A 27,598-nucleotide genomic window follows, 5' to 3' on the forward strand; every position below is an offset into this window, starting at 1 on the left:
GGAAATGCTTTAATTTCCCTTTCGATCTGCAGGAGAGTTTAGCTAGATAAAGAATTTTTGCTTAATAGGCTTTTTCTTTCAATACTTTGAAGATGTCATCCCATTGTTTTCTGACCTCTGGTTTCTGATGAGAAGCCAGCTGTTAATATTATTGAGTATTCCTTGTACTTAATAAACTGCTTCTCTTTTACTGTTTTTAATATTTTCTCGTTGTCTTGGAATTTCATTAATTTGACTGTGATATGTCTATAGTGGATCTTTTGGATTTTGTTCTATTTGGATGTGTAGATTAATGTTTTTCATCAAATTTGAGAAGTTTTCAGATACTTTATTAAATTATTCTCTGTCTCTTTCTTTTCTCATCTCTGTCTGGGACTCCTATTTTGCATATGTTGGTATGTTTGCTGGTGTCCCACAGACCTCTGAGGTTCTATTCATTTTTCTTCATTATTTGTTCTTTCTGCTTCTCAGACTGGATAATCTTTAAGCTTATTGATTCTTTTTTTTCCAGCTCAAATATGTTCTTGAGTTCCTCCAGTGACTTTTTCACTTCAATTTCAAAACTTCTATTTATGTATATATACAATTTTTCTCTTCACTGACATTCTGTATTTGGTGAGGCATCATTGTCATACTTTTATTTTATTTTATTTTTAAAGATTTTATTTATTTATTTGAGAGAGAGAATGAGAGAGAGAGCATGAGAGGGGTGAGGGTCAGAGGGAGCAGACTCCCTGCTGAGCAGGGAGCCCGATGCGGGACTCGATCCAGGGACTCCAGGATCATGACCTGAGCCGAAGGCAGTCACTTAACCAACTGAGCCACCCAGGCGCTCTGTCATACTTTTATTTTAATTCTTTGTGCATGCTTTCTTTTCGTTATTTGAACATATTTATAATAACTGATTTAAATTCTTTGCATACTAAGTACAAAATCTGTGCCCTCTCAAGGACATTTTCTGTTGCCAGCTTTTTTCCTTTCTTTTTTTCTGTGTATGTGGCATATTTTCTTGCTTCTTTGCACATTTCATAATTTTTTGTTGTAAACTGGACGGGTGACTTCTCCTTGCCTCGGCCTTTGTGCATGTGTGCTGGCTTTTAGATCTCCAGGAATATGTCAGAGTTTTTCGAAATTCCCTATGGTGGTCTAGTTTGCCAGAATTTCTTTTTAAATTCCCAATCAGGGTCTCGTTTTCCTTAAATGAAATCACAGCCTTAGGTGGCTGAGATGTTGCCAGCAGTTTGGTATCGGTTCAATACGGTCCTGAGAGTAGGTTTCCTTTTTGTCTTCCCCATTTTTCATCCCCAGCTGAGCTTAGACGAGCTCTGAGTCAAATCAAATAGCCACCACATTCTGTAAATAGAGATTTACCAGGGAGCTAAAAGTTCTGACAAAATATTGACTGTTCTCTGGCAGACTACTCCTTCTCTGCCTCCCTTGAGGATGTTTCCTTCCCATCCCATCTGCTAGCAGTAGGTGTGCCTTCGGTCCTGTCCTAAAATAACTATCATCTCACTGGACCTAGTCTCTCTGAATGCACTCATCCATTCATGGGTCATGTATACTCTGATGACTTTGAAATATAAATCTCCCTCCCAGCACTCTGAGGATTTAAGCTCTCAATTGGAAAGTTTCTCTTAAACATTCCTCTGGCAACAAAAAAACACAGTATTTCAAGAACTGAACTTATTCTCTTCCATGCCGATTCCTGAAATGGTTCATCTTCCTATTTTTATATTAAAGACAGGAATCTCTTTATCAGGCAGCCCAAACGGGTCTCCCTGTGGTTTTTCTTCCCACATCTCTGCCACTCCACATTCACGCAGTTGAGGTTCCAAGCAGTTCTGCCCCCTATACTTTGTCCCAGGCTTCCTTTCTCCTCTATTTACACTCTCATCGCCCCAGCCTGGGCCACTGGTCTCAATTTTCCAGGCCGGAGTGGAGACATCCTTGGCACATACCCCTGTGGTGCTCTGTAATTAATCCATTCAGAGCTCTTACCACTCTGAATTCTAGTTGTCTTTTGCTGATCTATCTTCTGCCCCAGAACATAATCTTTAGGAAAAGATCAGGTCTCATTTGTCCTCATTCCCTTGGCTATGGAGCTTGGTAGGTATTCAAAAATACATGTTGAGTAAGTGAATATTTGCCACAGTGACTGAAACTAATGACACTCGTCAGATTGTAAGTTTAGGTTATCCAGGTGGGGGAAATGGGTGATAGTTAATAAAGATAATGAGTGACACTGAAAATGTTTCTGATATTAATCAGATGTGCACTCTTGAGCTGTTTCACCAAACACTTATGAAAGAAAAGGCTATGAGAACACCATGAAAAGCTTGGCAATCATTCTCCACTCCACAGAGTAACTTTGTGGTTCAGAAGTAATTTAAAGAAAGATATGACTAGACAGCTCAGGACCACCATCTTTTTGGATTCCACATCCTTGTTACTTGGCTAGAAAACCCACAGAGATTTGACTTCAGGTTTCTCAAGAGTAAAAATGTGTTTCTTCCAGTTAATGGCAGGTCAAAGTATTTCTTTGTGAGATTTGAGCAAACTCTGCCTTAACAGTACACAGAAAAACAGATAACCTTGACCACCGGGAACTTTAAATTTGAATTTGAAATGAAGTCACTGGAAAATAAAATATTCAAAATGCAAGCACCTTTAAAAGGCATCTATCTGCACAATCTGGGATTTGCGACAGACAGACTCTCCCACAGCTTGCATCTAAGGCTTGCTTTCTAGTGAGGTCTGGGAGTAATGTATTTATTTATCCCACTGTACTGAGTTGGATAGTGTCCTACTAAAATTCACATCTAGCTTAAGAAATAGAACAGCATCCTTACTTTTGAAGATCCCAAGTGTCTCTCCTCTACAACCGTAAGAACAATTTTAAAGGAAGAAATCTCAACAGAAATGCTAGCTGTGGGTAGGGTCTCTCCACCCTGCCACCCCCTAAGGAATCCAAAAGACCAGCTATTCCTCCCTGCTTTCTATCACCTAGAGTTCAGGTAGATGGCCTGGATTTGGCCAATCTGCTCCTTCCATTTAGTACACTGAATCTTGAGAGAGTGACCCAAACACTCAGGGACACTTGAGAAAATATTCCGCACAGCCAAAGGCCCACCGGTGTCATCTGGAAAAAAAAAAAAAAAAATGGCTCCCATGGCTGATATGTTTCCTGTTATTTAGCTTCCCTTGGTTCCAGTCAGTTCTCCAAGTCTGCTCACCAGCCTTCCTATGAATTCTGGGAGTGTCTCTATATACATCCAACAAATTCTTTTGCTGCTTATGCTAGCCAGAATCAGTGTCTATTGCTTGTAACTAAACCTCTTCTCCTGTGCTCTCTCATAGTGGAAAATCCATTGCAACATGGCAGCTCCTGTCTGACACATCTCTGAGCTCCAGCCTCCAGTCCAGCCCTGGACCAACCCCAGAATCAGCACCAAGAAATAGCTGTTGGCTAAATGAAGCCTTAGGGTTAAAAGAAAAAAAGATCTTGGGACATGGACTGAAGGGATTTGGGAGAAAACTGCCCAGCTCCAAGAACCCTGCCTGTCACAAGAGACGCCATTGTGTCTATTGAGTTGGATTCTCTGGCTTGGAACAAGGAGCACAAGTCACTTGTCTTTCTCCTTGGTAATACCAAACAGCTGCTCTGAAGTGAACACCAGATGAAGTGCTTATAACCCCCTTCCCTAAATAAATGCAATAAAGATGACTTTCCCTTTCATAAACCATGGTTAGGAAGCATGCCAAAATATCGTTGTCTTCTCTCTGCTCTGGCAACTCTCTGGTATCCTAGGCAGCAAAGCAAGGGCACATGTTCCCTGGGTAGTACCAGCCCCACTCCAGGCAGCTGCCGTTTCTCTACCTCTAGAGCTGCAAGGTCAGGTGCTGTCAGGTTTGAAGCCCTCTGCCCAAGAAGATGTTTGGTTGGCCCAGTGGTTAGAGAACATGACGCCTTCTGCCCCTCTGCAGAGGCAGGTCAGTCCCGTCCTACCAATTAATCCTTCCAAGGAGCATTTACTGAGGGCTGAAGTCGGGCTGGGGATCTGTAGTCTAATGAGTAGAACAGATCCAAGAACACACTTGCCCAACAGATGGCCAAGGCTTTTGTTTGATGCTTTCTTACACCAAGTGCAAGGAGTACAGGGGAGTACAGGGGAGGTGCCGGAAGGGGTCAGAGAAGATCCACTGAAGAGGTGTACCTGGAAGTGGGTCTTGACATCAGATTAGGGTTTTCCAATGGGAAATGCAGGGTGGATGTTTCAGATTGAAACACAACCTGAGCAAAGGCACAATGGCCTGAAGGTATAAGCAGGAGTCAGGATGGGAAGGCAGAATTGCCAATTGTCTGCGACTGCAGCTGGGCTTCTCTGGGTGGCTCAGGAGTGGGTCCTCCTTTCTGGGAGACCTGGGGTACCAAGGCTGAGTCACACTCCGTTTGGAAACACTGGAGTGAAAGGGCCTCTTGCCCAGGAGAGAATCTTCAACATGGGAGCCATGACTCCAGCTGGTACCTGAAGATTTTCCATAAGCCTGGAAACAGGCCCTTTCTTCCTTTACAGGGCTGGGCTGGAACATGTGAAATGCCCAATGAAGAGACTCATCAGGCACTGTGGCCCTCAGCCTGGCCACAGAGCTCTATCAATTCATTCACCCAACATTTATTGAGCACCTATGGTATACTGTGCCAAGGGTAGATGGTCCAGAAGTAACTGATATACATTCTTCACAGAAAGGTCACTAAATACATGCAACCACTGGAAATTATACAGAAAGGCATTTAATAATTTAGAGAAGGAATATATGCTATAGGAAAAGGCAAGTTACAAATATGTTATACATAGAATAATGGTATTTTTTTAAGATTTTTTAAATTTACTTATTTGAGAGAGTGTGTGCTTGAGTGGGGGGAGGGGCAGAGGGAGAGGGAGAATCTCAAGCAAACTCCACACTGAGTGCACAGTTGGACATGAGGCTCAATCTCACGATCATGATCTGAGTCAAAATCAGGGTCAGATGCTTAACTGACTGAGCTACCCAGGTGCCCTGAATAATGGTATTTTCTATAAAAGAAAAACTTCCTTTCTGCATCTAAAGACACAGAGATTGAAAGGATGTATGGTTAATATCAATACACACACACATACACACACACACACGCAACATGCATTTTTTCTGAGTGGTAAGATTACAGGTGATTTACAATTTCTTCTTTGTCTCTATTTTCCAGATTTCCTACAATGCACATGTATAATTTTGAATCTGGAAAAAAACAAAAGAAAAATTTTATGTGTAACAAAAAGCACAACCCTTGTGTTCCCAGAGATGCTCACAGGCAGTATGGGACTCAATCATGCCCACATGGAAGTGTGTTGATGGTGGATGTTAGGAGACTCTGGGTCCTATTTCAACCTATTATTTTAGCAGGCCGTTATCCTGTTTAGTTTTAGCACACAGCTATTGGCCTATTCTGTGGCCTATGGTTCCAATGACAGTTTAATTGTCAGGGCTCTTGGTTCCAGTCTGCCTGTTTACCTGGTGCTTCTGGGGCTCCCACTGGGCCCTGCTGGTGCTACCTGAGGAGATAGGTGTGGTTCCAGATGGGGCACTGTATCTCCTGGCAGGTAGGGGAGTTCTCGTCCAAGGGTACAAGAGGTTTCTCTGGCCAGATGCTTATTGTGACAAGATTCCCTTATTGTGATGATGACTCCTCTCCCCGCTCAGGGTCTCTAGTGGGAGAACAGGGTCTTAGCCCTAGGGGAACAAAGAAGCTAGCCCCTTGCCTAAGCCCCCAGGTCCAGGAAGCCTCTCAGTGGAGGAGCGACGTTTCAAGCCTGGGGTAGAGAGCTCTGCCCTGGCTGTTTATGGGGAATGGGGTTCCCAATTGATCCCTCTAGCATGTGGTGTTACAGGAACTCTCATGCCATACAGGAAGGGAAGAGCCTACTGGGTATCTCCCATGGTAGGTGGGGATGGGAAACACTGGGTCTGGGTTCTCCTTCTTCGGCTGGCGGGGGTGGGGACCTAAGACACTGCCCCACTGTGTTTTTCCCCCATTCTGGGGCCTCAAGCCAGTTCTCCTTCCTACCACCTGTGAGAGCTCGGGGTGACTCCCACTGTGCCAGTTCTGGAGCCCAAAGCCGTGTGGAGCAGACAGGAGCCCAGAGAGCTGGAGCTTTGCCATCTCCCCCACAACACAAGCCCCTCGCCGGTCTCCTTCACTTCCTCCCTCTCCTGCATCAGTCCTTCACGCTCTCTGTCGGGGTATAATTCACGTACTATGAAACCGCCCATCTAACACGTAGAGTTCAGTGATTTTTTTTGCGCAGTCCCCAGCCTGTGCCGCCAACACCACGGTGCAGTTCCAGAGCACATCTGCCGGCATGGAAACTCTGTATCCAGGAGCAGGCGTTGCCTCCCCCTCCCCCCAGCCCTGGACAACTACTGGTCTACCTTCTGTCTGTAGGGATTTGTCATTTCTGGACCCTTCACAGAAATGGAATTGTGCGGTATGTGGTGACTATGAACGGCTTCTTTTGCTTTGCAAGTCTTCAAGGTCGACCCATGCCGGACACCCTACATCATTCTTTTTATTTGCAAATAATAGTCCATTAAACAGATTCCATTCTGTGTACTCTTTCAACACTTGAATATGTAAGTGGTTTCCACTTTGGGGCTACGATGAAGAATGCTGCTGTGGACATTCAGGCACGGGTGTGTGTGTGGACGTGTATTTTCATTGTTCTTGGTTTTATGCCTGGGAGCGGGATCACTGGCACATTTGGCTGCCATACCGACATCTGCTACAGCATGGGTCAACCGCAAAAGCCTTACACTAATTGCGAGAAGGCAGCCGCAAAGGACCACATACTGCACGATTCCATTCATGTAAATGTCCACAATGGGAAAATCCATTGAGACAGAAAGTTAGATTCGTGGCTGCCTAATGATGGTGTCCTGGCTGGGGGAGAGGGCTGACTTCTCATGTGTACGGGGTTTTGAGGGAAGCGAGGAGAATATTCTTAAGTTGACTGTAAGGACAGTCGCGCATTTCTATGAATACACTGAAAACCATCACATGGCACGCTTGCGATCGGTGAATTGTATGGAATGTGTGTTATATCTCAGTAAGGTTATTCTTTAAAAGGACAGAAGGGAGAGAGGAGGACGGGAGGAAGAGAGGCTGTGTGGGGAGACTGTGTCCCCCAGGGCGAGCTGTCCGTGTTTCCGAGAGCCACAAAGCTCCAGCCTCAGGACCTCCTCTGAAGCGAGGCCGCTGTAAATCACCGGCCGGGAATGGCTCTGTAAACACGCACCGGCAGCCTCAGCTAGGTGGGGATTACTGCTTTATTGATCCTCAGGTACCTTCTGGGGATTGAGTTGCTTGGAACTTCTCTACTTGCCTTCTGAGTTCCCCCGTGCAAGTCAGGGCCCATGTGTCCCAGCCCAGGATTCCCGGCGACCCCAATCTCCTGCTGTAAATGTCAGGGATGATAAAGTGGGGCCAAATCTCCTGTAGGAAATGGTGGGAACCATACCTCCAACATGGAGGCAACAGGGCTGGGCAGCGTTCTGGGGAATTCCTCAAAGCTGCCCTCCCGCAGGTGCCCAGGGGGCGGGTGACAGAGGACCGATGAACAGAGAGTGCATCTAGAGCCTTGGCTTTTCTAAAACCCTTCTGTCCTGGTCGCTTGTGCCCACCACGTGATAAATTGTATTAAATTTAAGGTTCAGGAGACATACAAAGTAAGGGACGTGCACAGCTTCCTAGAGAGAATATTGGTGGCATTGAGCTAAGGTAAGAGCTACTGCCAGGTGAGGGCCGGAGCGGGTCTCAGGGCCCCCCAGGAGCAGCAGGGAGTCACACAGCCTGCAGGTTTGGGGTGCTGGCCTTGCCACAGTAACCTCGTCAGGCACAGGATATTAGCAATGCACTCTTTTTATTCATTAGCTTAAACAAAGCAATTAAAGATAGATAGATAGATGATAGATAGATAGATAGATAGATAGATAGATAGATAGATAGATAGATAGAGTGCTGGTTCTCAGTTGAAAGAGAAATGGTTTGGAACCACCTGGTCCTTTGACTTCAGGAGACTGCCCCTGCTTGCCAATTTTATGAGGTTGGAAGAGACGAGAAGGAGAAGATGTTCTGGGAAACACTTTGGAAACTGCAAAGCACCAGACAAACACCAACATCTTATCTTTTCCCTCAGGGCGGTTCTTACTCAGGGACCCATCGGAAGATGCAGCAGGAGAGGCCCAAGAGCCTCGCTGGCCCTCGTCCTCCAGAGAGAAGCAGACCAACCATACAGGCTGCTCCCCACTCCTGCCACCCTGACTTCGAGCAAGCTCCACAGTCTCACCCCGCTTTGCCAGGAATTGCCCTTGTTAGGGAGAATTTAGCAGTTTTCGAAATCCCCAAGTGCCTACTCTCTCATTTGGTGACACAACAGATGGGCAAGACTGGAAGGGCAGGGAGGAGCATCTCCCAGTACAAAGGGAGAAACTGGGGCTCAGAGGGACTGAGATCCTAAGTGCATCATCCTCGCGATCCGGTGTCACGGGGAGGGTCAAGGTTGTTGGCTCATCGGAGAGGCCCAGCATCCCCCAGCCCAAGTGCTGATGTCATTACCCACCCCTGGGGTTCTTAGCCTCTTTGCTCTCCTAACTGTGCCAGTCTGGCTGTACTTAAACCAGGCCCCCAGTGGGCCAGAAGCTCCCCATGCCAGGCCCCTAACTGCCCACTGAGGGAATCTTGGCCTCCCATCACACAGGCACAGGAGCCAATGAACCATGGTGTGCACGCACTCAGTGCCGCGGGGTCTGGCAGTGCCGTGAACGGGGGATGGGCAGGGCAGAAGGAACCCCTGTAGCCAGAATGTGCACCAAGACACGTGGGGGTATGTCTTTCCACAAAGAAGAGACCCAAAATATTTTTTGAAGCTTGTGCCTCTCTTGATTTCCCATTTTTGATAGAAACATGGATACAGAGAAATATTTCCCTATCTTAAGGGGAAAAATCAATGCAAGTATGATGATCTATGAGCCCGGACCCTCTGCTCCTTAACTGGGGACATGAAGGGGAGCCGTGGGGCAAAACGGACTGAAGTGGGGGCTGCTTCTCACCTCCGCATCACCATCCCCACACTGGACAGTGTGTCCAGTTTCACAAGATGTTCTGAGTTTCAAGGGAACCTGGAAATGTGCACCTTTATATGCCACCTGCCTGTTACACAGAGCACAAATCTCGTTGTCCTCTAACAGTCCATGAAGACCAGCTATGCAAAATGCATTGGGGGCCAATTTTTAAAAAAATATGAAACACTTTATGTATTTGCATGTCATCCTTATGCAGGAGCCATACCAATCTTCTCTGTATTGTTTCAATTTTAGCATATGTGCTGCCGAAACAAGCACCTTGGTATCCAAATCTGACTTGCAAGTTTGGATGTCTTGCTCAGGTTTTATATTTTACCCTGACTGTCAATGTCTCTGCCTCAGAAGATCACACCTGGTTCTCAGACGAGAAGTTGATTTGCCTTCTGCAAGCAAGTCCCAAAGACCTGAGAGGGAGCACGGAGAGGTTCCCAAGTGTCGTCTTCCCCGAGAGCACTCAGGGGACACCCCACTCTCTCCTACTCTGAGGATCAGCCACACAAGCATATACTGAGCCTGATTGGTTTTATTCTTAGGAAATAAAAATGGATGAATTGACCGCACTCTTCTCTATTTTTGGTTTCATGATAAGAAGGAAAATCAATTCCTCATTCCAAAAGACTAAAGAATGATTTAGTAGATTTTGTTCAAAAGCCTTGCCCTGTTGAGTTGAGGATGTGGCTTTCTTGACACACATCAATACTAGTTAGCAAAAACTGTAGACATGACCCCTGAGAATCCCAAGTTCAAGGGCTTATATCTTAATATAAACAGGCTGTGAACTTTTGACTAAAACAGGTAGAGTAATGACAAACAAACCATGATGAAATGAAAACTAATCAGAGGAGAATAATTGGCTGAATTTTTTCGAGAAGCCCCGCTAATCCTGGAGGATATGATCTCACCTTCCGGCCATGCAGCTGCTGTCCTCGCAGGGCAGCTGTGGATGCACTGACATCCTGGGTTGCGTGTGTGCCTTTGCTCCCAGCCTCAGGAGCGTGGTGGGAGCGCTTGGCCAGCATCTTCCTCCCTCACAGCCACCTTCTCCTTTTCTCTCCTGACCAATGAGCCCCATGCTTCAAGCTCTCCTTGGTATGCTCGTGCACGCCTGGACTTTTCCTCCTTGTTCAAAGTCATCACAGAATTAAAAAAAAAAAAAAAAGAAAACAAAAACATTTGAAGAAATTAGAACAACTGACAAAAATGAAGTTGAACAAATTCACTGCCTCCTTCCTTCTGTATGTTCCCCACACAGCAGCCAGTGATCCAGTTAAAATTCAAAGATTCTACCATACCTCTGCTCAGGGCCTGCAGCAGCTCCCTAATTCTCTGATGAAAGCTATGGTCCTTCAAATGACTTCCAAGTGTCTCTATGATTTGTTCCCTACCTTCACATGACTCACATCTGTGGTCTCACCTCCTTCTGCTCTCTCCCTCCCCCATGCGTTCAGTCAGCTACACTGACTCCTCAAGCACACCGGGCCCACCCCACCACAGGGCCTTTGCACTTGCTGCTCCTTCTGCCTGGAATCTCTTCCTCAGATAGCCACATGCTTCAGCTACATCCCTCGCTCCCTCACTTCCTTCAGATCTTTATTCAAGGGCCACCTCATTGTGGTTTTGATTTGCATTTCCCTGATGATTAGTAATGTTGAGCCCCTTTTCAGGTACTTCTAGGCCATTTGTGTGTATACTTCAGAAAAACGTCCGTTCAGGTCCTTTGCCCATTTTTCATAGGATTATTTGGTTTTTTTGCTGTTGAGTTTTCATAGAAACAGAGAAGAAAATGGCAGTTGCCAGGGTCTGAAGGCAGGGGGGGAATAGAGAGATGCAGATCAAAGAATACAAACTTTTAGTTATAAAAGGAATAAATTCTAAAGATCTAATGTACAACATGGTGACTATAGTTTCTTTTTTTTTTTTAATTTTATTATGTTATGTTAGTCACCATACATTACATCATTAGTTTCTGATGCAGTGTTCCATGATTCCTTGTTTGCGTATATGTGCCCTCCTTAATATCCATCACCGGGCTAACCCATCCCCCCCACCCCCTCCCCTCTAGAACCCTCAGTTTGTTTCTCAGAGTCCTTAGTCTCTCATGGTTCGTCTCCCCCTCTGATTTCTCCCCCTTCATTTTACCCTTCCTACTACCTTCTTCTTAGTTTCTAATATGGTTTGTAAACTTGAAAGCTGCTGAAAGTAGATCTTAAGAGTTCTCACCAAAAAAAAGAAGAAGAAGAAGAAGGAGTTGACTATGTAAGACATTGGCTGTGCTAATTATCTGGATCTCAGCAGTCATTCCACAATGTATATGTATATTATATCATCACAGTGTACACTTTCAATATATACAAGTGTATCTGTCAATTATTCCTCAAAAGTTGGAGAAACAAATGTCACCTCCTGGAGGCTGTCCTGGCCATGATATCTAACACTTGGATTCAGCGTCCCCCTCTCTAGCACCCCTCCCTGCTCTCCCCTCTTGCTTTGTTCACCCATATCACCCAACACTCACTATCTGAGGTGTGGCCTGCTCTACATATGACCTTGTCTGTTAACTGCTTCCCTCCCAGATTGTCACCTCCCCTAACAGCAAGGATTTTGTTCTCTTTACTTGAGGCATGGTTGACTCCCAAGAAATGTTGAAAATCTTATTCCTTTTTTCAAAAAAAAACACAGAGTAAAAATAGTATCTAGTCCCTGGCACGAGGACACTAATGGAACTGAGCCACGGAGAAAGCTCTGCTCACCTGCTCTGTGCTGTGTGGGGACCTCGGCAGGTCCCTTGTCATCTCTGAGCCTTGGTCACCTCTGTAAAAGGGGCACAATTACACCTGCCTATCTTAACTCACAGGATGTTTGTAAGATATCAGTGAGAGAACAGTGACAGAAGTCCTGCAAACACTGCCCAGTGTCCTGGGGCACAGGCAAAATTACCCCACCAAGGACCACTGCTCTGTAAGGATCTATTAGTTATAAAAACAATAATATTCATGGCTTAAATTCTTTAACTGGTGTGCTTTTCCACCAAAATAAAAAACTTGCTTTGCCTTGGTAGATTAAATTTTGTTCTTGTGAGAATGAACTAGAATCTTGCCCTGCCCCAGACAGCCCTCCGACTGCTCCTGCCCTGCTTGTCATGGGAGATGTCCTTTCCTCCAGCTGGAGGGCAGTAAAATGTTTTCAGAGTTTACATCTCAATTCAGAGCCTCGAATGAGATCCCCAACGTACTGGGGAGTCTGTGCAAAGCTCCGAAGAAGGATCTGGTAGTAAGTCGTTGGGCGGGGAAACACTTCCCTTCTTTACCAGCCACCATAACCATGCCCTCTGGGAAAAGCTCCAGGTGGGTGGGGGATGCACTAACAAACAGGCTAGGGGCTGCTGGAATGTATTTAATGAAATCCAAGTGGCCCCTTTGGGAGGCCTGGCTTTGGGGGGGCCTTTATGGGGAGGCTGTTCTTCTAAAGGGTAGCGACCATCCCAAATTTAACATGATGCACTCCAATGTGCAAAGAAAAATGTTGCTTTTTTGTTTAAATTATCCTATAGCTGTTTTCATCTTCAACCTGAATCCCTGCTCACAGTAAGTGGAGATAGGAAGGAAGCAAAGATGACTGCGCTTTCCAGTACACAGCATCTCAGTGCTTTGGGGGTTTAAATGGTCGCTTTTAATAGTCAGTTCCAAGTGCAGCTATCCACTCCGGTAGTCACTCCCTCCCTCTTTCTCCAAATGGTGATCCGGGTGTGAGTGAGAGACCTGGGACTAAGGAATCCGCAGCCCATGGAGGGAGGGTCAGCGAGCTGCCTGCTCTGCTGGTGGCCACCCCAGGATTCCGGTGTGGGGTCTGCAGTGAGTAGGCTGAGGACCCTGGCTGCTCTCACAGCAGGGAGGGCACCATCTGCTGCTACAGCCTGGGCCTCTGGCCTTTGTCATCCTCAGTACCTCTCTCCTCCCAATACTAGGCTGCTGCTAGTCCCCATGAATTTCACATGCTCTTATGTGGCAAGCAGGAGCGCCTGGACCCCATGCGTGCCTGGCCTAGATTGCAGGGAGTCAGGAAGACAGCTGGGGCCTGACCTTCTAAATAGCTGCCACTCATCCCCAGCCTGAATTGTATCTGCTATCAAGCCAAGGTGGGGCTTCTCTCAAGAGCCTCCAACCTCGTTCATTCATTTATTCATTTAACAAACATCTATCCAGGGATCACTTCTATGCCACACACTGCTGTGGGTGCTGGCGATGGAGCAGCAAACAAAACAAAGTCCCCAGTCCAGAAGGAAGAAAAAAGCAGTGAGCAATCAAATGAAATACACAGTGTGTCAGAGGGTGATACATCCTGTTGAGAGATATATATCCGGGAGGGTTGACCAGGACCACTGGGGGAAGAGGGAGCTATCTTAAATGCAGTGATCAGGGAAGCCCTCTCTGATAAGGTGGTATTTGAAAAGATTTGAACAGAGATCTAGAATCCGTGAGGGGTGAGTCATGAGACTATCTGCTGGAAGAAACTTTCAGGCAAACAGAACAGCAAGTGCAAAGGTCCTGAGGCAAGAGCATGCTTGGTGGGTTTGCAAAACAACACAGAGTCTGGGATGGCCAGTTAGAGAAGGCTTTAGAAACACCCAGGTAGATACGGGAGTGCCTCACAACATCAAACAGCTAGCTACCCATTGCAATACGCTCCTAACTGGTCTCTCTGTCCTGACTATTCTCTGAATCAAGAGCCAGGCTTGCAGATGGTGGGCTGTGGAGTCTCAGGTCTGGTTTCTTGGTTCTTCCTCTATCTTGTTCCTCCCTACCAACAACTTCTGGCCCAGGAGAGGTGGGTCTCTTTCAGTCACGTTGGAGAACTCCCTCCTTGTATATCCTGAATTCTCCCTTTTTATGATGACTTACAATAAAACTCCATGATCGGAGTCATGGGAAGTCTCGCTCTTTATGTCTAAAATGGGAAGCTTGGGACTTTCGAAATCCCTACTTTCTTTTTCCAAAAAGCCTGGCTTTGTCTCTGCTGGTCCCCAGGGTGCCTGTGTGAGAATTAGAAAATGTGGCCAGCTCTCAGAGGACACAGCCAGGCACCACGAGATACAGCTTGCTGAGCCAAGCCCAGGCTGCATTTTCACCCCTTCCTCATACCCCTCAATTAGCAATCCTCTAGCCTGCACCTGGGTGTCAAGGCTATTAGTCCCTAAAGACTTGACAAAGTCATCTTTGAGACTCAACATTGATCAATGACCAATGTGTCCTAGAAATATCAATTCTAAATTTCCCTGGGAGGGGCACTTGGATGGCTCAGTCAGTTGAGCGTCTGACTTGATTTCGGCTCAGGTCGTGATCTCAGGGTCATGAGATCCAGCCCCACATCGGGCTCCATGTTCAGCCGGGAGTCTGCTTGAGATCCTCTCCCTCTACCCCTCCTCCTACTCTCACACACTCTTGCGTGCTCTCTCTCTCTCCCTCAAAATAAATAAATTAAAATCTTTAAAATAAATAAATAAATAAATTTCCTTGGGATAACATGTTTCATGGTGCATTCTTGGAGGTAGAAAATGGCCAGAGAATGAGATTTGTCAGGGGGAATGAAAACATTATTCCTATTACCACCATTTCCAAAAGAACCTGCAGGACCCATTTGATACTGAGAATAACTCTCTTCCCTTCTCTCTCCCCTCATGACCAGGCCTAATGTGTACATTTGTAGGCTGGTTCCGGAAGTTAGCATTCAATGGAGTAATAATGGATGTGGATGGGGAATAAGGTGTGTGGGGGGACCAAGTGAAGCCACGCTTGGGCAAAGAGGGGGCTTCTGAGGAGAGGAACAAGACTTAACGGGTTGATATATAATGAAGGCAGTGGGCATCGAGAGCCCAGGGTTTGAGATTTTCCTCTGCTTACAAAGTAACATGTTAGCCTGCCATAGTTTCAAGGTTGAGGGCAAAAGACAAGACACTCCTGAGTAAGAAACAAAGGACCTCATAACTCAGCACATAGCAAGCAGGATGGACATCAGCCTAGTTCCATCAAATCCCCTTGCCCCCCGAATCCCACAGTGATGATGCAGAGAGGTCCATGTGGATACTGCACATGGAGTGAGCTTCCATTGCAGCTGAGAAACCATGTGCTCAGGAGGTCGGAATCATTTATAATATGTAGTTAGCATCTGTACCTGGCCTCTGCCTCAGAAGGAGGCGTTATCTTTCCTACACTGGACAGTTAAGCAAGCTTGCCCTTTGCTTTGGAGGGAACACTCCCTCTGTCTTCCTAGACTGTTCTCTACATAAACACTCTTGGAGAGATTCTGGGACGAATGCAGCCAGTGTGTCTGCTCACAAGAAATGGGAAAGACACATGCACAATTGTCTCCTGGCATGGCAGGTTAGAGCTCAGTCTGTGGTGCTGGTGGAGGGTCAAGAATTGCCTACTGTCGTCCCAGAGCTTCTGTTCTTGGTGAGAAAGCCTGAAAAATATAAAGCTGAAGACCATGCTCATGTCACTTGAAGATAAGCTCGGCTTTTTCGTCTCTGGTACTGCCTCAGAAGTAAACACAAATGGGCCCAAACACAAAACATAGGCAAGACTGAGGAGTTGGGCCACTTGAGCATTCCTTCCCACCAGGCACGTTTTCTGTCGGAAGTCATCGGCCCCCGGCTGGCTGGGCCAGCAAACCCCTCAATCCATCACTGACAGGCAGCTCTGGCTGCAGCCAGCATGTCCAGCCTCTGGAGCCACATCTCCATGCAGAGACCAGCAATTAAGTGTTTAGATTCAAATCAATGTGTGTAACAGCCTTGGGGACATTTTCAGTACTCCAGAGACCGAGTAAGCTACTATCAATACAATCAGATGAAGTAAAATTGCACAGAGCAAAGTTTTATAAAGTCTCCTGCATATGGAATAATTTGGACAAGAAATCTAGTTAGTTTTTCTTACAGCTTCTCTGCTTGTGTAAGAGTATTAATTACTCATTAATCCACTTAATTTGATTAAATGCCTTAATTTTTTCGAAGAAAATTGTTGAACACGTCCTGTGAGTTGGTCTTGACTGTGAGGATACACAGATAATCAGAAAAGTGGCCATCTATTTCCTCAAGAAGCCCAGAGTCCTCTCAGTGACATGGTCCTTTGACAGAAAGTGCTAGAAGTTCAGGCAAAGCCAGTGCCTGACTCATAGCCATGGGGCACTGACCTCTCTTCATCCTATTGATCAGCATGAGAACAACCCCTTTCATCCCCACTCCTTGCCACTTACTGTCTCCTTCTTCTCAGTTCCTTATTTGCTGTGTCCTGCAAATGCCCACTGGGGCTGCAGAAAACGTTTAGGACAACCTGGTCAAAAAGTGAAAATCCAGGCTTACTTGGCATACTCAGAGCACTAAACCAAGGTTGGGCAAGATGGTCAGACATCTCCTCTATTTATGATAGGTGAAGGAATTGAGAGAATGAATGAATGAATGAGTGAATGAATAAATGAATGAATGAATTATATAAAAGCATGAATTCTCGTAAAAAGAAAAAAATGGAAAAAAGGAAAAATGAAATGTATACCCATCAGGATGGCTATATTCAAAAAAAAAAGGAAGGAAAGACATGTTAGTGAGGATGTGGAGAAATTGGAGCCTTTGTGCATTGTGGCGGGAATGTAAAATGGCGCAGCTGCTCTTGAAGACAGTATGGCAGTTTCTCAAAAGAGAAACATCATTTTTTATGAGCCAGCAATTCCACTTCTGGGTGGTATACCCAAAAGAAGTGAAAGCAAGGACTTGAACAGACAGTTGTACACCAATGTTCAAAGCAGCACCGTTCACAATAACCGAAACATGGCCAAAAGACAGTATATATGTTTACGTATGTATATATGTATGCACACACATACGTACAACAGAATATTATGCAGCCTCCAAAAGGAAGGAACTTGCGACCGATGTTACAACATGGATGAAACTTCAGGAATAAGCCAGACACAAAAAGACAAATATTGTAGGATTGCACATACATGAGGTAACTAAAGCAGCCAAACTGATAGCGACAGAAAGTAACAGGGTGGTTGCCTGGGGCTAGAGAGAGAGAGGAATAGGGCGTTATTGTCTATTGGGTACAGAGTTGCAGTTTGAAAAAGTTCTGGAGCTGGATGGTGGTTGATGGTTGCACAATGCAAATGTACTTCAGGCCACTGAAATGTACACTTGTACATTTAACCATTTAACGTGAGTAAATGGTAAATTGCATGCTACGTATATTTTACCACAATAAAAAGAAAAAGGAAAGGTAGAATATTTGGTGAGCTATCAGTTGAGAAATTGATGGCAGTTTTCACTTTTTAGCCAGATGTTTTGGCGTCACATAGACACAGCCAAAATGAAATGATGAAGGATTTGGGAATTGAAGCCAGGACTCTGGAGTCTCAAGTGACTGTGATAATTACTGCATTTCATTTCCTGCATATAATGTGGATTGAGTTCAAGACCAAAAGCAATATTCCAATGGGCTGTGATTAATTGCCCCTCCTGTGTTTAAATGGAGCTCCTCATGGCTTTTGCTATTGTTCTGCACAAATAATTAGGGCAGTTTCCACTGCCGAGTTCATGCTTGTGCGTGTTCTCGTAGAGAATAACAAGAAAAAAGAGGCAATTTCTGTTCAGTGTTTAATGAGATTTCAGACTTGGAATATGTTAATCCACAGTTAGGTCGCAGACACAGAGGTCTGGCCAGGAAAGGGAAGCACCAGCCTGTGGTTCCCTTATAGCATCTCGCTTAATTGTTTTGGTATGCTATAGAAGTGCAGGCAAAGCCAGTGCCTGACTCATAGCCATGGGGCACTGACCTCTCTTCATCCTATTAGATCAGCATGAGAACAACCCCTTTCATCCCCACTCCTTGCCACTTACTGTCTCCTTCTTCTCAGTTCCTTATTTGCTGTGTCCTGCAAATGCCCACTGGGGCTGCAGAAAACGTTTAGGACAACCTGGTCAAAAAGTGAAAATCCAGGCTTACTTGGCATACTCAGAACACTAAACCAAGGTTGGGCAAGATGGTCAGACATCTTCTCTATTTATGATAAGTGAAGGAATTGAGAGAATGAATGAATGAATGAGTGAATGAATAAGAGTAAGCACAGACGACCTCTTCTTTATTTATAAATGAATTTCAAAGAGGTTCAGTAACTCTCCGAGTCACACAGATAGTAAATGGAAGAGTGGAAAGTTGTACTTTGCTCAGATACCCACCCATCCACGCTTTTGGGAACTCTACATATCCATAGGCCAGAGAAACCTTGACTTTCCCTGAGTAATCTGTTATTCATTCGGTTATCTATTCACTCAGCCAACAAACGATCGTTCTTCACTTCCTATATTCCAGTGATAGGTTCTGAGGATAGAGGCATAAGATACGCTGTTGCTCTCTCCAGGGAAGTTCACTGTTAGTGACCGGGAGGCTCGGGTGGCGATCGCAGAGGGATGCCCGGGTTGGAGACCGCACGGAGGAGATAGCATAGCCCCGGCCACTTTGCAGCTGAGCCAAGGATAAGAAGGACTCAACGGACAGAAAAATGAGAAGCAGGCATTTCAATCACAAGGGATGAACACCAAATTCCCAGCAGGACACTTGAAGCATATGTTAGAAACGAGGGTGGGGGGTAAGCGGTTTGGGTTTTATGTTGAGGTCGACAATGAACAGGGAGCCACTAACATTCTTCTGTGAGAAAATGACAAAAGCAACAAATCTACAATTCAGAAAGATCACTCTGACAACTACATGGAAGATAGAGAGAGAGTGGCAGGCCAACACAGGCAAGGAGATAATACTAATGTCCTAAGACTGTCGTAACAAATTACTACAAATGGGGGCGGGGGAGGGGGGAGCTTGAAACAACAGAAATTTATTCTCTCATGGTTATGGAGCCTAGAAGTCCAACATCAAGGTGCTAGTAGCTCCAAACTCCCTGTGACGGCTCTGGGGAAATGTCTGTGCCCTGCCTTTCCCTCAGCTTCTGGTGTTGCTAGCAGGGACAATCGCTGGTGTTCCCTGGCTTGCGGGCACCTCACCCAAGGCACTCTCCTGTGTGCCGTGTCTCCTCTTCCTGCAAGGACAACGGCCATATTGCTTCAGGGTCCGCCCTGCTCCTGCATGACCACACCTTAACCTGATTATATCTGCAAAGACTGTTTCCAAATGAGGTCACATTCACAGGTATCAGGCATTAGGACTTGAGTGTGTGGACATATATCTCTGTATACATCTATATATATATATACATTTCAACCCCAGGGACACAATTCAACCCACACCAGAGACCAGTTAGAGGACACATGCAATTGCTCAGCTGAGAACTGATGAGGTAACTGAGCAGCAACAGAGACCCAGAAGAAAGGAGTTGATCAGGAAGGAGAGCTGGTCAAACCTGAGGGTGGTGTTGGCTTAGGGCCGCTGGGAGGTAAAGGAAGGGGATTCCTGGGAACGGAAGACAAGAAGGGGGAGGGGTGGTGGGGCAAATGACTTGGCATGCCCATCTTTCAAATGTGAAGAAAGAGCTTTGGCAGTGAAGCTGTTGGTTCTCCACTTTTTAAAGCAACAGAACTCTCTATTGCCTGTGAGATAAAATGCCAACATTTGATTTGGGCAACATTTGAATGGTCCAAGTCTGGCTCACACCTCTGTCTCCATCACTCACAGCCCTGCCTTTCCCCTAGTGTGTACACATGTATATGTACATGTATGTACACACACACACACACACACATACCAGGTGGTCATTCTCTCCTTTTGTTCACCTTGCTCCTAAAGCACAATGCCAGGGACTATGCTCCTTGAGGATAGGCGGTGTCTTGTGTCTGGCTGTGTCTGCCCGGTGTGCAGGGAGGGATAGCGTGGTGTTGCCCCTGCCCTGGGTGCACCCCTCCCTGTTGAACTCCATTCCTCTGCCCATCTATCATCCTTGGAGACAGAATTCATCCTGCCTGCCCCTCACCTTCCATAGTGTGTTGAGTCTAACCTGCACCTATGGGTGTCATGCTCGTTCATGGTCATTGTGTGTGTCTGATCCACCCCTCAGAGTAAGCACAGATGGCATCGTCAATGTTTTACTCATCTTTGTATCTCCAAGGCCTCACAGGACTGGTCGAGAGTAGAAGCTCAAGAAATATTCACTGTAAAGAGCTCTTCAAGGAAAGTTGCTGGAGTGTACTACGGAGATCAGGGGCACGGGCTTTGAGGTCAGGCCGACCTGCATTGGAATCCTGGCTCTGATACTCAGCAGCTCTGTTAACTTAGGGGCATTTTTAAAACTTCCTAAGCTTCATTTCCTTCCTTGAGAATGAGGATCCTGACATTGGGGCTGCCATGACAAGTCAGTGAGATCACATGTGTAAAGCATGTGGAACACTACCTGACACCCAGGCTCAGAACAAGGCTGGTTATCATGGTTAGTGTTCTGAGGCCATCTGGCCTTGCCAATATCCTGCCACAATAGACTGATGGGATTTGTGCGTCCTTGCAGTTCTAGCCCCCTTCCACCATTCTCTTGCCCCAAGGGACCCATAAAATTATGATGTAATTGAGAGGCACAGTCATGGTTCTTCCTCAGTCCTTATGGTTTGGGTGTTGAGCAATCACAAGACATTGGAATGTCATCAAGAATAGCTGTTTGACAGAGAAAGACATGTATCATATGATCTCACTGATATGAGGAATTCTTAATTGCAGGAAACAAACTGAGGGTTGCTGGAGTGGGGGATGGGGTGGGAGGGATGGGGTTGACTGGGTGATAGACACTGGAGAGGGTATGTGCTCTGGTAAGCGCTGTGAATTGTGCAAGACTGTTGAATCTCAGATCTGTACCTCTGAAACAAATAATGCAATATATGTTAAGAAAAAAAAAAGAAGAAGAAGAAGAAGGTAGCGGGAGGGGAAGAATGAAGCGGGGGAAATCGGAGGGGTAGATGAACCATGAGAGATGATGGACTCTGAAAAACAAACTGAGGGTTCTAGAGGGGAGGGGGGTGGGAGGATGGGTTAGCCTGGTGATGGGTATTGAGGAGGGCACATTCTGCATGGAGCACTGGGTGTTATGCACAAACAATGAATCATGGAACACTTCATCTAAAACTAATGATGTAATGTATGGGGATTAACATAAGAATAAAAAAAATTAAATAAATAAATAAATAAACAAAATCTAAAAATAATTAAAACAAAAGAATAGCTGTTTGAGGAGGAAAGTTCCAAGAAGAGCATAGAACCAGAAATGTGCCAAGAGAACATGTGTGGGAGTTGAATGATGTCTTTAGAATTTGCAGAGAAGATGGGAGCTCAAAGCAGTGGAAAGAGCCTGAGCTGGCATCTCCCCCATCCAGTCCTGGCTCCATCTCTTATGGGCTCCCCCACCTTCACTGTTTCAGCCTTGTCATGGGCTGTTGTGAAAATCGGAAATAATGTATACAAACTGACCAACCCAGTGAGCAACAGTAACTATTCAATAAAAGGTGCCTCCCTTTTCTGTCCTTAAGATGATGGTTGCGGTGGAGAGAGGAATCAGAGGTCCTCAGTAGGGAGTACTCATGGTAAATCAACCCCAGGGGGAACCTCAGCATCCCTCTCCCTGATGCCGAGGGGTGAGCTCTACAGTCCAAGAGAATGTGGTGGACTGTTTGGAAAGCAGGGTGCTCCAAGAGACCAAAGGTGACTGTCCTAGACCCCAACAGAACCCCACTCCTTTTTCTTGCCTGATTTGTCAGGCAGGTATTCAGGCTCCATCTAGGTAACAGGCAAGCCCCATAGGGGTAGTAGCCTTGAAAGTAAAGGACAGAGAGGGAGGCTGGAAACAAGTTCAAAAAGGACCCAGGAGGCCACCCAGTGGGTGAGATGGGGGGGCATGAAGGTTTGAGGCAAAGGAGGGTTTGGGGAAGGAAGAGAGAGCAAGTCACCCCAAGCAACTGTGTGATGACTCTGAAGCTTTTTATTTGGACATCTTTGGAAATGTTCACAGGAGGCTGACAAAGCAGGAGAAACTTCCGAGGGTCTTCGAGAATTGAGAGGGCCTTATTTTAATTCCAATGGGAATTGTTATCGGCCTAGGGATGCCTTTAAGCCTCAGTGTTGTGAACCAGAGGCCGGGGGACTTGCCTCTAGTCCTGTCCTGGCATTTCGTAGTTGAGTGACCTCGGTCAGACCCTCCACCTTGGTGAGCCCAGCTCCCTTCTCTGCGAAGAGCCAGTTGGAAAATCTGATTTCTTGGCTTCCTTGTGATGCTTTGTAACATTTAATTTCAGATTCCCAACCTCTCTTTCTAATTCTTTTCAGTTGGAAACTATAACTTAGAAAATAACATTTTTGCCTTCACTCTCTGTATCATTTCCTGGACACCAGAATCTCTATCAAAAAATTGCAGCCTATTTTAAGCCTATTTTAAAAACCCTCTACTGGGAGGGGACTCAGGAACATCTGTCAATTTAACAAGCTCTGTAGGTGACTTTTTATGATCACACAATATTAGCCTACAGTGTCTGAAAATATAACCTCATAAAGCAGCTGCTGAAAATTTAACATGATTCAATCCTTAAAAGGCACATCATTAAGCTGTAAGAAATGCCAAAGTCTGGCAAAGTGAAGTCAAAACTTGAGAGAAGTATGATGACAAACACCAGCCTTCACCAGTGGGGGCTGAGGATGTCTGTGATCCACTGAGGTGGCGCAATGTGTCTGGGCCACAAGGTTCCAGGAGGATACTGCTTGTCAAAATAGCCTTAGGACTCGGACAAGTCATGTACCTGATGTGCTGATCCATGCTATAGGCCACATGGCCTTTGATTTAAGCTCAGCATACAAGGTATGTATTTTGAGCTGCTTTAGAAAAATAGGAAAAATTTGTGCAGCCCTTTGCATCTCATAGCCCTTGTGGGAAGGCAGACAGTGGTGGGATCTGGGTGTCCTCTGTGGCCATGGCTACAGCCAGAGGCTGACCATAGATCAGACCCTCAACCATGGCTGCCCAAGAATAAGCTCTGCTATGGCTGGTTTCCAGAAGGCCACAGGCTAAACAGAGAACAGAAGCTCAGACGTTGGTGGCCCCCTTTGAGGAAGTGGGTGGTCTGTTGAAAAGGCATGCTTGCTTGAGCTTCTTTAGTTAAGAAATTTTCCATTGAAAGAAAAGGCAATTGAATATTATTAACATTTTAAAGAGCAGTGGCATTAAGTAGAGTACAGTTAGTCTTTAGTCTTACAGTCCACATTCATTTCCAAAGTTGGTAAGGTCAGCACTTCTTTTCTCTATGCTGCTCAGTAAATTTATCTAATGTATTTGTAATAAAGTTACATTAGTTACATTTTTCTTTGCCATAACATACAGTCCATCCTGATAGCCACTGCCCTCCTAGTTGAGTTCTTAAAATCTGCATACATTAAAGTCCGCTTTTTATTCTGTAAAGTTGTATGGGTTTTGATAAATGCATGGTGCTGTATACCCATCAATCATTATGGTATCCAAAAGAGTAGTTTCACTACCCTAAAAATTCCCCTATGCTTCACCTGTTCATCCTTCCACCTCCCCAAACTCTGGCACCTACTGATCTGTTTAGCCACTCTATCATTTTTCCTGTCCCAGAATGTCCTAAAAATGGAGTAAAACATTTCAGACAACAATAGAGAGAAATTGCAGCCGAACATGGATTGCACCCAGAGCCTTACCCGTGCCTGATTTAGATGAGAAGGTTTGGGAGCTATGATTTGATGAGACTTAAATGAATTTTTGTACTTGAAGGCTGTAATGGATCAAGACTGTGGGGACCTCGGTGGCATGGAGTGCAAGTATTTTGCATGTGGGATGGAAATGCTTTGGAGCAAGAAGGTAGGCAAACTCATATCTCTCCAAGATTCTGGAATCTTAAATATGTTACATGACATGGAATTCGGGACTTTGTAGGTGTGGTTAGGTTAAGGACCTTGCAATGAAGAAATTATTATGGATTATCGGGCTATCAGGGTGGTCCCACTGTAATCACAATGGTTCTTATAAGTGAAAGAAGGAAGCGGGAGAGTCAGATCAGAGTGACGTGGTAGAGTAACCATTGTTGGCTTTGAAGAGAGAAGAGGACCAGGAGCCAAGGAATTTGGGCAGCCTATAAAGCTGGAAATGGAAAAAATAAAATTCTCCCCTAAAGTCTCTAGAAAGGAATGAAGCCCTGCCAACACCTTGATTTTATCCCAATAAGTCTCCTTTTGGATTTCTAACATCCAGAACTGTAAGATAATAAATTTGTGTGTGTTAAGCCACTAAGATTGTGGTAATTTGCTACAGCAGCAATAAAAAGTTATACAAGATCTATGATTCATTTGAGTTCATTCTTATGCAAGGCATAAGGTGCGTGTCTAGGTTCATTCTTTACACACAAACATTTGATTGTTCTAGCATCACTTGTTGAAAAAGACTACCTCTTTTCAGCTGAAATTACCTTTATCCAAGATCAGTTGACTATATTTGTTGGATCTGTTTCTGGGCTCTTTATTGTGTTCCTCTATGTGTGTATTGTTTTGCCAATACTCAGTTTTCCTGGTTGCTGTAGCTTTATAGTAAGGCTTGAAATGAGGTAGCATGAGTCCTCCAAGTTTGTTCTTCTTTAATATTGTAATGGCTAGGGGCACCTGGGTTGCTCAGTAGGTTAAGCGTCCGACTCTTGGTTTCAGCTCAGGTCATGATTTCATAGGCGGTAGGATCTAGCCCCCTGCTGGGCTCCACACTCAGCATGGAGCCTGCTTAAAGATTCTCTCCCTCTGCCCCTCCACCCACTTGTGCATGCTCTCTCTGTAAAATACATAAATCTTTTAAATATATATATTGTATTGGCTATCCTGAATCCTTTGTCTTTCTATATAAATTTTAGCATTAGTTTGTTGATACCTATAAAATAGATTGCTGGAATTTGTGTTCAGATTATGTTGAATCTAAAGATCAAGTAACAAAGAATTGACATCTTAATAATATTGAGTCTCCCAATTCATGACCGTGGACTATTCCTCATTTATTTAGATCTCCTTTTATTTCCTTCATAAAAGTTTTGTAGTTTTCCACATATAGATTCTGTAAATATTTGCTAAATTTCTAACTAAATACTTCATTTTATGTTATTGCAAAGAGTATTTTTATTTTATTTCAATTTCCAATTGTTTATTGCTGGTATATAGGAAAGAAATTGACTTTTGTATATTGGCCTTATATTCTGCTTCCCTCTCATACTTACTTATTCATTCCAAGGCCCTTTTCTATTTTGCTTTTAGAGATTCTTTGGTGATTTCTATCTAGACAATTTCACCATGTATGAATAAAGACAGTTCTATTACTATTTTCAACTCTGTGTACAATATACTTATTTTCCTTGTCTTACTGCACTAGCTGGAATTTCTAATATGATATTGAATAGGAATATTGAGATATTTTGCCTTGTTTCCAATCTTAGGGGGAAAACATCAGGTTCCCAATATTAAGTATGGTATTAGATGTAGGTTTTTCATAAAAACCCTCTAAGTTCCTTCTATTTCTAGTTTTCTGAGAGTTTTTTTTTAATCATAAATTGGTATTGAATTTTGTCACATGCTTTTCTGCATCAGCTGATATGCTTACATGTTTTTCTTATTCAATCTGTTAATAGGATGAATTCCATTGGTTGATGAATATTAAACAACCCTTTCATTGCTGAATGGAATACCACTTAGTTATGTTTCATTTTTCATCTTATAGATTGCTTAATCAATTTTCTAATATATTTTTAAGAATTTTTATAGCTATGCTGTTTAGAAATATTTGTCTGTAATTTACTTGTAATACTTTTCTCTGGTTTTGGTATTAGGGTAATGCTAGCCTCAAAAGTTGGTTAAGAAGTATTCCCTCTGCTTCTAATTTCTAAAAGAAATTGTGGGAAATTGATTATTATTTCTTTCTTAAATGTTTAGTAGAATTCACCAGTGAAACCATGTGGGCCTGGTACTTTATTTCTTTCTTTTTTCTTTCTGGAAGGTTTTAATTATCAACTCAATTTATTTAATAAATTTTCTACTCAGGTTATCTATTTCTCTTTGAGTGAGTTTTGGTAGTTTGTGCCTCTCAGGTAATCATTCATTTCATCAAAGTTATCAAAGTTGGAGACAAGTGTTATTTATGGTATTCTTATTATTTATGTAATGTCCCTGGGATCAGTAGTGATGACTTCTCTTTAATTTCTGATATTGGTAATTTGCACCTTCTCTATTTATTTCTTAGTTAGCTTGGCTAGAGGCTTATCAATTTTCTTGGTATTTTCAGTGACCCAGATTTGACTTTGTTGATTTTATCCTTTTTCCTCTTTTCAGTTTCATTGATAGTTATTCTAATTTGTAATATTCTGTTTTTTCCTCTTGCTGTAGCCATAATTTGCTCTTTTTCTCCAGTTTACCAAAGTTGTAGCTTAGGTTATTGATTTTAGATCTTTCTTCTTTTCAGGTATATGCATTTCAATGCTACAAATTTTCCTCTAAGAACCACTTTACCTGCATTCTCAAAATTTTTATTTTAATTTTTATTTAGTTCAAAATATATTTTTAATTTTTAAGACTTCTTATTTCACTAATGAGTTGTTTAGAAGTGTGCTGTTTAATTTCCAGCACTTGGGAATTTTCAAGCTATCTTTGTTACTGATTTCCAGTTTAACCCCACTGTCATACGAGAACATATTTTGTATGAGTTTTATTCCTTAAAATTTTTTAAGGTGTGTGTTATGGCTAGCATTTGTCTGTCTGTGTTAATGAATATTGCAAATAAGCTTGAAAAGAATACATATTCTGCTGTTGTTGGATAGAATATTCTAAACCCGACAATTAGATCAAGTTGATTCATAGAGCTATTCAGGTCATCTTATTTATTTTACCCTTCCTGATTTTCTGTCTACTTAATCTATCAAGTAATGACAGAATAGTATTAAGGTCTCAAACTGTAATAGTGAATTTGCCTATTTCTCCTTTTAGGTTTATCCATTTTGCCTTATGTATTTTGATGCTCTCTTTTTAGCTGCATGAACATTTAAGATTTTTTTATGTCTTCTTGGAGAATTGACCCCTTTATCACTATTTTAATTCCCTCTTTATTCCTATAATCTTCCTTGTTTTGAATTTGGTTTTGTCTGAAATTGATACAGCTACTCCATCTTTCTTCTGGTTAATATTATGGTAGTATATTTTTTTCTCCATCTCTTTGCTTTCAGCTTGTCTGAATCTTTGTATTTTAAGTGGGTTTTCTGTAGACAACATTATTTCATCTTATTTCTTTTAATCCATTCTAATAATCTTTGTATTTTAATTAGTGTGTTTATATCACTCATATTTAAAGTGATTCTTTATAGTTGGGTTCTTACCTACTTAGTTTTTGACTTTTTTATTCCTTGCATTTGTGTTTTGTTTCT

At 43.9% G+C, this 27,598-nt stretch overlaps 1 long non-coding RNA gene and 1 other non-coding gene across 5 annotated transcripts in view; both read right to left on the reverse strand.

Annotated features, from left to right (window-relative positions):
• LOC118023073 overlaps positions 1-27,598 on the reverse strand; it is a 74,172-nt gene that overhangs the window by 7,585 nt on the left and 38,989 nt on the right. For 3 of the 4 annotated variants that reach the window (XR_004682651.1, XR_004682652.1, XR_004682655.1), the window contains one exon: positions 10,080-10,296. This is a non-coding gene — a long non-coding RNA (uncharacterized LOC118023073). Of the gene's footprint in view, positions 1-3,767; positions 5,278-10,079; positions 10,297-27,598 lie in introns of those variants that run through there. The other variant, XR_004682654.1, reaches the window with a different exon arrangement.
• LOC117998877 lies at positions 9,329-9,435 on the reverse strand. Its single transcript, XR_004676117.1, has one exon. It is a non-coding gene; the product is annotated as a U6 spliceosomal RNA (small nuclear RNA).

Source organism: Mirounga leonina, unplaced genomic scaffold (genome assembly GCF_011800145.1).
Source record: "Mirounga leonina isolate KUSES-001 unplaced genomic scaffold, KU_Mleo_1.0 Mir_114, whole genome shotgun sequence".
In the NCBI taxonomy this organism is placed as follows: domain Eukaryota; kingdom Metazoa; phylum Chordata; class Mammalia; order Carnivora; family Phocidae; genus Mirounga; species Mirounga leonina.